Here is a 9,922-nt window from a genome sequence, read left to right on the forward strand (position 1 = left end):
GTATTTACAACCGCGTCATTTTATGATTAGGGCTTCCCAGGTGGCTCAGTGGTAAAGAACCTGCCTGCCAATGCAGGAAATGCAGGTTTAGATTCCTGGGTCAGAAAGATCTCCCAGAGAAGGAAATGACAATACACTCCAGTATTCTTGCCTGGAAAATCCCATGGACAAAGGAACCTGGCAGGCTATATAGTCTATGAAGTTGCAAAGAGTCGGACATGACTGAGCACATCCAAGTACACATTTTGTGACTAGCTTTAACTAAGAATGTGTATAAACTCTGAAAACCTCTTTCCAATCTTGAGCCATATTTTTCTTTCCCATATCCAAGTGTAATCTAAAATTACCTATTTCTTTAATTCACTTATTTTTAAGTACTAAATTAACTTACTTAAGGATAAATTGTTATATAACTATCTCCTTTAAAATTATCTTAATCATTAATAACTATATAAAATGATGGGATTTGACATGCTGCTTAGATTTTTTTCAAAATGTACATTAAAATAAATACTTGTCTATTAACATCAATGTTTACTGTGTACTACGTAAACTTATACTGAGAAACATGTCTCTAATCGAATCCCAAGTGAAATCTCTTCCTCTGCCCACTCATAAATCTCATTGCAACCCAGGTAACTCGTTACACACCAATACTCTTAGTTGATGATCCCACCTTCCAATAAGAAAAGAGCTTCCTCTCATCACTTCAACAAACCATATCTTTTCCTCTTGTTTAGCTTATTTCTCTAAGATAGTCGTAGTAATCTCCTATGATCACATCTTTATCATTACCCCAAATTTCATCTTCTGTCACCTCAGTTACTCCTTCTAGTAACCCTTATTTCTTATTTTCAGGTGGTCTCCCTTTTCTTTGGCTCCTTTGCCTTTACTTATATGCTGCTGCTAAGTCGCTTCAGTCGTGTTTGACTCTGTGTGACCCCATAGATGGCAGGCCACTAGGCTCCTCTGTCCCTGGGATTCTCCAGGCAAGAACACTGGAGTGGGTTGCCATTTCCTTCTCCAATGCATGAAAGTGAAAAGTGAAAGTGAAGTTGCTCAGTTGTGCCTGACTCTTAGCGACCCCATGGACTGCAGCCTACCAGGATCCTCCGTCCATGGGATTTGCCGGGCAAGAGTACTGAAGTGGGTTGCCATTGCCTTCTCTGTACTTATATGCATTTGGTTTAAAAATATTTATTGTCTATTGTGTGTTAGAGACTATGCAAGATTCTAGGAACGTAGACAAGAATCTACAAACCTCAAGGAGTCACAAGTATCTGAGGAGACAAGGACGTCCTGTGTCACCAACCATGTCTTGAGTGCCTTGTAAGGTAAATGCAAGAATGTTTGCAGAGGAAACACAAGTGGAACTTGAAATCTAAGGTAGAAAGGATTTCCCCATGGAGGTTAATATCTAAACTCAAATCCCAAATATTATATACTTATCAATATTATACACATGCTGGTTTTGTGACCCAGGGAAGTCTCTAGTTATTTTAAGCTTTATTTTCCTCAACCATAAAATGATAATGTTGTCTACCTTACCTGGCTGTAATAAGATTAAGGGGACAGCATGTACTCAGTGGTGAGGCCCCAGAGTTAGTGAGCCTGGATTCCAATGCCAACTCTACTACTACATGGCCTGGGGGGGTTACTTTACAACTGTGTATTGGAGTCCCATCAATAAAATGTAGATAAATAATAATATCTATCTAATAAATAATAATATCTATCTAATATCTAATCTATAAATAATAATATCTAGTATCTATCTAGTAATATCTATCTAATAGATGTGAAAGTTAAGTGGGAAAATCCATGAAAATCATTAGATAGTGAACATTCAATGAATGTTAGCCACTCTTATCAGAAGGCTTTTTAAATCTCAATATCTGTGTATAAATCCTGTTAAGTAAACAGCAAAACAAATAACTCATTTATAATCCTTCATTTTATTATTCATAATTTACAGTAGATCTCATCTATTAAGTGAATTAAGCAGAGGAGACTAAAATAAAACTTTAATGGTACCAAACTGGCAAAGTAGAAGAAAATCTACCCTCTTTCCATGTATTAGGAATTAAGCCAAACTCACCCCAAACCTCAGAATGTGACATTACTTGGAATAGGATCATTGCAGATATGATTAATTAAGTGATGATGAGGTCATACTGGATTAGGTTGGATCCCAAATCCAATATGACTGGCATCCTTATAAAACAGGGAAATTTGGAGAAAGATGCACCCAGGAGAGAGACACGTGAAGATGAAATCAGAGATGGGGTGACATTCCTATAAGAGAAGGAATGCCAAAGATTGTCAGCAAACCACCAGAAGCTAGAAGAGAGGCATGGCTCAGATTCTCGCTCACAGTCCACAGAAGGAACAACCCTGCTGACACCTCGGTTTCAGACTCCGAACCTCTGGAACTGTAAGATGATGCAGTTCTGCCACTTAAGGCACTTAGTTTGTACTGCTTGTTGCGGCAGCCCTAGCAAACTGATATATTATCTGACACATTTGGTTTCTTTCTAGTAAGAACATAAATCTTAATAATGTGTAGATCGATTCTGAAGATATATACTTAAATTTTAGTCTGAATCACACAATTGGTCATATACCAAATTCTGTTCTCTACTTCTTTTGTGTAATACATCTCCTTTCTACGCACATTACAGGTTCCTTGAAGAAAGAATATATTCATTTATTAATTCAACAGGTATCTATAAAAGTGAAAGTCTCTCAGTTGTGTCCGACTCTTTGCAACCCCATGGCCTATAGAGTCCATGGGATTCTCTAGGCCAGAATACTGGAGTGAGTGGCCTTTCCCTTCTCCAGGGGATCTTCCCAACCCAGGGATCAAACCCAGGTCTCCCACATTGCAGGTAGATTCTTTACCAGCTGAGCCACAAGGGAAGCCCAAGAATACCCACTCCAGTATTCTTGCCTGAAGAATTCCATGGATACCGAAACCTGGCAGGCTACAGTCCATGGGGTCACAAAGAGTCGACAGGACTGAGCAACTTTCACTTTTCTGACATTCCAGAATCCTAGCAGAAGCGTAGCCAAAACAGGTATATCCAGAGGCTTATAGAGAGAGAACACCATAGTGGTTTATAGAGAGTGGTAGAGGAGGGTCAGTACTGGAGGGTCATAATCCAAAGGAATCTTAGCATTACTGGAGTAGTCGGTTCTTTAAAAAGATATTTTCTGGGACTTCCAGCTCATTTCAGCATTAATTCAAGACACAAAAGTCAGTCATTTGAAACTATTCTTCTCACCTTTGTGGATTTTCTGTCAGAAGCAGACAAATCCTACCTCTCTTTTTATATTCTCCTACCTCACCTCTTTTCACCATTTTCCCCTGTCCTGGCTCCTCCAGCCAGATCACACTCCCACCTCTTGCCTTAATTACCCTTTCCAGGACTGACTCATCTGCACACAAGGTAGTGGTGTCATCATTGGGAACTCTTACTCTCAAGCATTTGAAAAGTGGGATGATCCTTGAAGTCAGACAGATCTAGGGATATAATCCTAGCCAAGGGAGTTAGACTTATTTACTGACTGATGGTAAGTGTGTAGATTAAATGAGACAGTGCACGGGAAAGTCCCCAGCACAATCCCACTTCTCAAAATACTTGAGAGTAAGCGTACCCAATGATGACACCACTGCCTTGTTTACAGGTAAGTCAGCCCACCACTTAAACACTAAACAAATCAAAAACAACTTAGGTCCAACCACAGGGGTGATTAAGGTGCCACGTCACTCTTTAATCTGAGGGTAAATGTGCAAATAGATTGTCTCTACTTAATCTACAAAAGCTATCCATTACATGTGTGAAAGGGGCATGCATGGACAAGAGTGTTTTCTAGGCATCAGGACTCAATACAAAAATGACAGCGAAAAGTCTAGTGTAACACTGGTGTCATGGAACAAGATTGCTAGTACAAAGTGAGATTTCTACACTGCAATGATTTCAGGGCAGTGGATGTCACAAGAGGTGGCTGAGGGAGACGGGGAAGGGGTTGGCTGACTACAGGTCAATAGAAACCAGGCAAATATAGCACTTTCTAACATATCCTGGCTTCTGCTTATTTTAAAAAAATATGTCCCTGGCAAGGAGGATCCCTCTTGTCATTTCTCTGTTGGGTTTCTACTGACCAAAGACTGTCAGGTGATATCAAGAAATTCTGTCCCTTGGGCATAAATAAATGCCCAATACCCATAGTTCACAGGAATATGAACGCCTGAGAGGCCTGGAATCGATCCAACCCATTTTAACTAGCAAGAAACTACCTATTAATACCTTGTTTGTATTTCTTGGAGGAGGGACACAAGAAACACTTATTTCATTCCACACAATAATTCACCACAATCAGAGGGAGCACAGCAAGGGCAACACCATCTCCCAGCTGCTGATTACATCAAAGGCTTGCAGCACAAATTCAATTTTATGATGTTAATCTTGGCCTGCCACTCAGAAATTTTCTCTGAGGGATATGATTTTTCTCTGGATTTCATTTTAAGAATGATTTTCTTCACCCACAATCAATAAAGATATGTTTTCATCAAAAGACTCTATCTTGGTAGAATTCAATTGGCTATTTCAATCCCTTTTGGTGACACAATATTAATTAAAATAGTTTATGTTGCACTTCAACTGGAAAAAGAGTCAGTGAAAATAGCAGCTACTCAGAACACATGTTCTATACGCATCAACATGGAGGGCAGAAAATAATTTTCTCTTTCTCCGGGCGGCAGACATTAGCTATTCAAGAGAGTTGCTCTGACTTAGTTTATCTCTGTGTTATCACTGAAATAATAATAATAATAAATAAGCTCTTCCTGTTTGTATAGTTTGCTCAATAGGAAATAAAAATACACATGAAGAAAATGCTTCTAATTCTCACCTGCTAGGGCCTCAGGAAGAGCGAAATAAATGTCTGTGCCCACGCAGCATTATGGGATATTAAGAATCACAGTCACTGTTTCTCTTAATTAAAAACAGTTATAATGTTATTAAAAATTCTTTTTATTTTCAACTCCTAAATAATGGTTGCAATTGAATACATTTTCTTTCTAACACGGAAACATAGGACAAGTATGGAGTTTTTCACACTTAAAAAAAGGAGAAAATTATGTAAATGTATTAGAGGAAATGAATTCTCTTTTAACAATGATTTTTAAAGTGGCAGTTAATTCACTTAACAAAAACATTTATCAAAGTACCTAGTATGTGCCTGACTCTGGTCACCACTTGAGGCTGAGAGAATCTGAACTTGAGGCTGGAAATCTAAATTTTAACCAGTTCTCCAAAGATATTCTTAAGCACATTTGAGGCAAAGGAACTTAAATCAATCTCATCATTGCCCCTGTACCACACAATTAATGGAATATACAAATTATTAATAAAATTAAAGAAATATTCACTGAATAAAAGACCAAAAAGAATAAATCCCTCAAAAATTCTTGTTTGGGGCCTGATCTGCATGACCACCTGAGAACATCAAGACCTAGCCAGCCTAATTTGGGCCTTCCACAGCCAAAAGTCCTCATCTGGTCCCTAACCTACTATTTTTCTCTGCAGTGACTATAGTTTAAAGTAGTTAAAAGTCTTTTTCTATCTACTGCCATCTAAATGACACAGAGAAAGAAATATTCCCTGTTCTGTAGGACTTTGTAAAAAAAACTACCTGAGGTCTTTCCTTGGAAATCCATGTGGGGAAAGGGCCTTAACAGGAAAACTCTAAGTATTCAATCATTGAGAAAATACATACATTGTTTGCAAGAAGGAATAATTCAAGATGATTAAGTTAGAATTTTGAGGCAAAGTCTTCCACATTTCCAAGAATTTTAAGAGCTAATGCTACCAGAGAAAAATCATAAGAGGGTACAGTCCTTTAACAAATTCCTCCTAAAATGTTCAAGTTGCATTTTGGTATTCCAAAAGAACTAACACATTATCCAGATCCCATCCCCTAAAAATGTTTTTCTAAGACTCACTTCAACTGCTCAGAATGAAAACAAGAACTGGAGCAGGAAGCAGGGCCTAAAATAGTCTGAGATCCTATCATGTAAACACAGGAATGCTAACCTTTGTCCATCAAAGAATTCTTGGTGTGGTGGAACTCCTCTAACAGAGCCAGGTCTTAAAACAGGTGGATGTTCAAAGTAAACATTTAGTGGTTGGGAAATAGGGATAATAGAGGTGAAACTATAAAAAACTTCATACGTCATTCTGAACAATAAGACTGGTCTGCTTTTTATGATATACTTGAAAACATGAAATCCCATCGATACTCAAGGCTGGATTTCTGTTGTATTTTTCTCTCATCAAGAGACTAAGATGAGTGAAGGGAACCAAATTATCTGATTGTCACCTGTGCATCATATAGTCTTGTGTTTTCTAGGCAACTAAGTCTTCCAACAAAGTTGTGATGTACACACTTATGGGAGAGACTTGAAAATCAAATAAGGACCTAATAATGTAAAATAATGGACTTCCCTTTTGGCTCAGTGGTAAAGAATCTGCCTGCTAATGCAGGGGACATGGGTTTGATCCCTGGGTTGGGAAGGTACCCTGGAAAAGGAAATGGCAACCCACTCTAATATTCTTGCCTGGGAAATCCCATCGACAGAGGACCCTGGTGGGCTTCAGTCCATGGGGGTTACAAAATAGTCAGACATGACTTAGTGACTAAATAACAACAATGTAAAATAATATACAACACTCATTTTACATCTGAGGAAACCAAAGCTCATAGAAGCAAAATAATTTGCCAACATCCTGTAGCCAGTAAAGGATGAAACAATATGTGTCAAGATTTGTATTTGTCATGTTTTCTCACCCTATGAGACCCTCACACTAAAGTTTCCTTTGGCCTGGAATGCTCTTCCTCAGCATTTCCTCCTGGCAAACTCCTATAAAAATGGAGCCTTCAAAACTGCAACTAAATTGTAACTCCTTTGAGCCTCTACTGGGTGATACATTGCACTCCTCAACTCCCAGCACTTCCTTTTCTACCTTTAGGGAGCTCTGATTGCTCTGCTCTAATTCTTCCTCTCTCAGTTACCTGAACCCTACCATGAATGTTTAAAGGGCAGCAAACTGTTCTTTTTCCTTTGCATTTTGCTTGCAGGTAGTTTTACATATAACAAAAAGTAAAAAAAATGTTGAGGGGGATGTCAAAACATTAATGTATTCATTATGAGTGAATGTGGTATAGCTTTAAAAGCCACCTCTTTTTCTTCTCCCAGACAAGTCAGCTTGAATGTTAACTCTGAGGTCTGCACAAGGAGAGAAAGGGAGATGTAGAAAGATATCTTTGGCTATGAACTTGTCTGTAATTACTATTTAAGCAACCTAAAATCTTATCAGCTTTCTGGGCCCTGAACTCACCCTTCACTAGGAGGAAACACAGTCAATTCACCAAGAGATTCAATGATTCAATTAATGACAATTCCCTCATCCTGTACTTGCTTAGTTTTTATACACTCATACATAGGATTTTACTTTTTCCAGATGAAATTTCATTTTGTTAAAAGCAAAAAAAGGAAGGGCTAGAAAACCAAGATAGATTCAGGAGTCTCTAAAACTCACACCCTTAGCCACTGCATGGCATTGCTTAGGTGGGGCAGGGGCACTGCCCAACGTGTTAGGAAGCCCTTTGGAAATGACAGCAAACTCTAGATGAGATGTTGGTCTAGAACAGCAATATCTAGCTCTAGAAGCTCTAGAAATGAGACGGTGCCTTTTATAGAATAATTCAAAAAGATCCAAATGTCCTTTATGATCAATACAGTTTCCTTACTTTGAAGACAAAAATGAATTAAAGTAAGTTAAAGGACTTGTTCGGAGAAGGCAATGGCACCCCACTCCAGTACTCTTGCCTGGAAAATACCATGGATGGAGGAGACTGGTGGGCCGCAGTCCATGGAGTCACTAAGAGTCGGACAAGACTCACTGACTTCACTTTCACTTTTCACTTTCCTGCATTGGAGAAGGCAATGGCAACCCACTCCAGTGTTCTCGCCTGGAGAATCCCAGGGACGGGGGAGCCTCATGGGCTGCCATCTATGGGGTCGCACAGAGTCGGACACGACTGAAGCGACTTAGCAGCAGCAGCAGCAGCAAAGGACTTGTTGGTACCCCAGAGTAAAGCTGGGGACTTGCCAGGTGTTCAGAGACGGTCTGGTAAGAGAACTTACACATATTCTTTCAGTCTTTATCCCTACCTCATTGCCTTGCCTCTAACTCAGAACATAATTTAAAAGTGTTAGACTAGGGGAAAAATAACTATACATTCAGAGCAGAGCTTCCAGAGAAATGTCTGACAGAATTCTTAATAAGAGATGCTGCATATTGTACCACTATTAAATAACAGAAAAAATAATTGTCAAGTCACAGATATATTTGAATGAAGCAATCTTTAAACTTTGAAATATTCCTAATACCACTATTCTCAAGATTGCACAGTTATTTAATAACTTATATATACTTCTATTCCAGTTGGCCTCTATAAACTAGAACCTTAGATTTCTAAAGCATTCACTTCATTGGATAGACCTGTTAATGCAAGATATTACACACAGAGAGAGACTTATACTTTAAGTTGATATTTTATTGATAAAATAATTATAATTTACAAATATCTTCCCCCAAAGTGGTGAGGATATTAGAACTCAATATAGCCCCAATTTTTGTGGTTTAAAAAATAATAATCATGTTTACTAGAGCTTTTCATGGACAAAGTTTCCCTTTCTCCTCTTACCCTTTGCATTCTTTACAGAAAACACTATGGGTACACAGTAATATTGAAGGAGCTAAAGGAGAGGTAAGGAACAAAAGTCACAAGACCGGATTAACCACAAATAATTGCATGCCAAAAGAAGCTGTTTTCTTCTTCCCTGATCTTTAAAAGGTGAGAATTCAGGAGACAGAAAACTAAACCCACTGTTTGCTGGGGGGCAGGAGAAGTGGGGGTGAGGGTAGGAAAGGGGATGGAAGAGACAGCGTTTCCAAATCCTTTCTTCAGATAAAACTATTCAAAACAAGTGACCTAGTTTTCAAAGATGACCTTGAACTCCTTTAGCATAAAACTACAAGGGGGAGGAACAGAAAGTTAACGTTGTTTCACAGCAACCTTCTGATTGCGTCTTCCTAACAGTTTTCGAAATGAACACAAAAACGTTCTAACGGATGAGGAGGGGGTTAGGGAAGCACCTGTCCGCAAGGCAGTACTGCTAGTACTTCACCTTGGCCAGATTTTTCGTCAATGCAGACATCACTCCCTGGATTTTCCTGTCCCTCGTCCAACTTTACAAGTGATAATAGTGTTGTGTCCGCAACCTTTATTGCTGGCGCAGCCGCGGGTGCACATCAAGGAAAGTTTTCACCAGATTCCCTGCCCCGACAGGTCCCAAGATGTCACACCCTCTCCTGCCGGCGTCCACCGGATCTTTTCCCCAGCTACTCGACTCAGCTTAATGAATTCAAGAACTCCAGTCCCGGAGACGTCCGATTTCCGAGTCCCAAGAGACTCTCTCAAGACCTCACCTACACCAAGCCATCCAGGCCCCGCTACCACAACTCGAAAGGACCGATTTGACAGGTGCCTGTCTTCGGTCACTACGGATGCGACATCAAGACCAGAGAGTAGAAGAGGGAGTTTTCCACGTGCAAGAACTTGGAGCAGAAAAAGAGATTATAACTACTGCAACACGCGCTCACCTTCCTTCCTCGCCCCTCGGTATCCAAACCCTCGACTTGAGAGCGGGAAGCCAAGGGCAGCACGAGTCCGGGGCCGTCCGGGGCCACAGCCTGGGACAGAGGAGCCCGAGCCGAGCCCGGGGCGGCTGCTTTAACCTAGACTGGGTGCCCCGAAGCTGCAGCGGCCCGGCAGCTTGACAGAGGGGTAG

General features: G+C 40.0%; 1 protein-coding gene across 1 annotated transcript in view; it reads right to left on the bottom strand.

The window, feature by feature from the left end:
* WDR72 (WD repeat domain 72) overlaps positions 1-9,912 on the bottom strand; it is a 227,036-nt gene extending 217,124 nt beyond the window's left edge. Inside the window, exon 1 of the mRNA XM_010836763.1 lies at positions 9,735-9,912. The gene's annotated coding sequence lies outside the window, so the exon portion shown is untranslated. The remainder of the gene's footprint in view (positions 1-9,734) is intronic.
* Positions 9,913-9,922: the final 10 nt, after the last annotated feature.

The sequence above is a fragment of the Bison bison genome, unplaced genomic scaffold, assembly GCF_000754665.1.
Source record: "Bison bison bison isolate TAMUID 2011002044 unplaced genomic scaffold, Bison_UMD1.0 scf7180017864066, whole genome shotgun sequence".
NCBI lineage: Eukaryota > Metazoa > Chordata > Mammalia > Artiodactyla > Bovidae > Bison > Bison bison.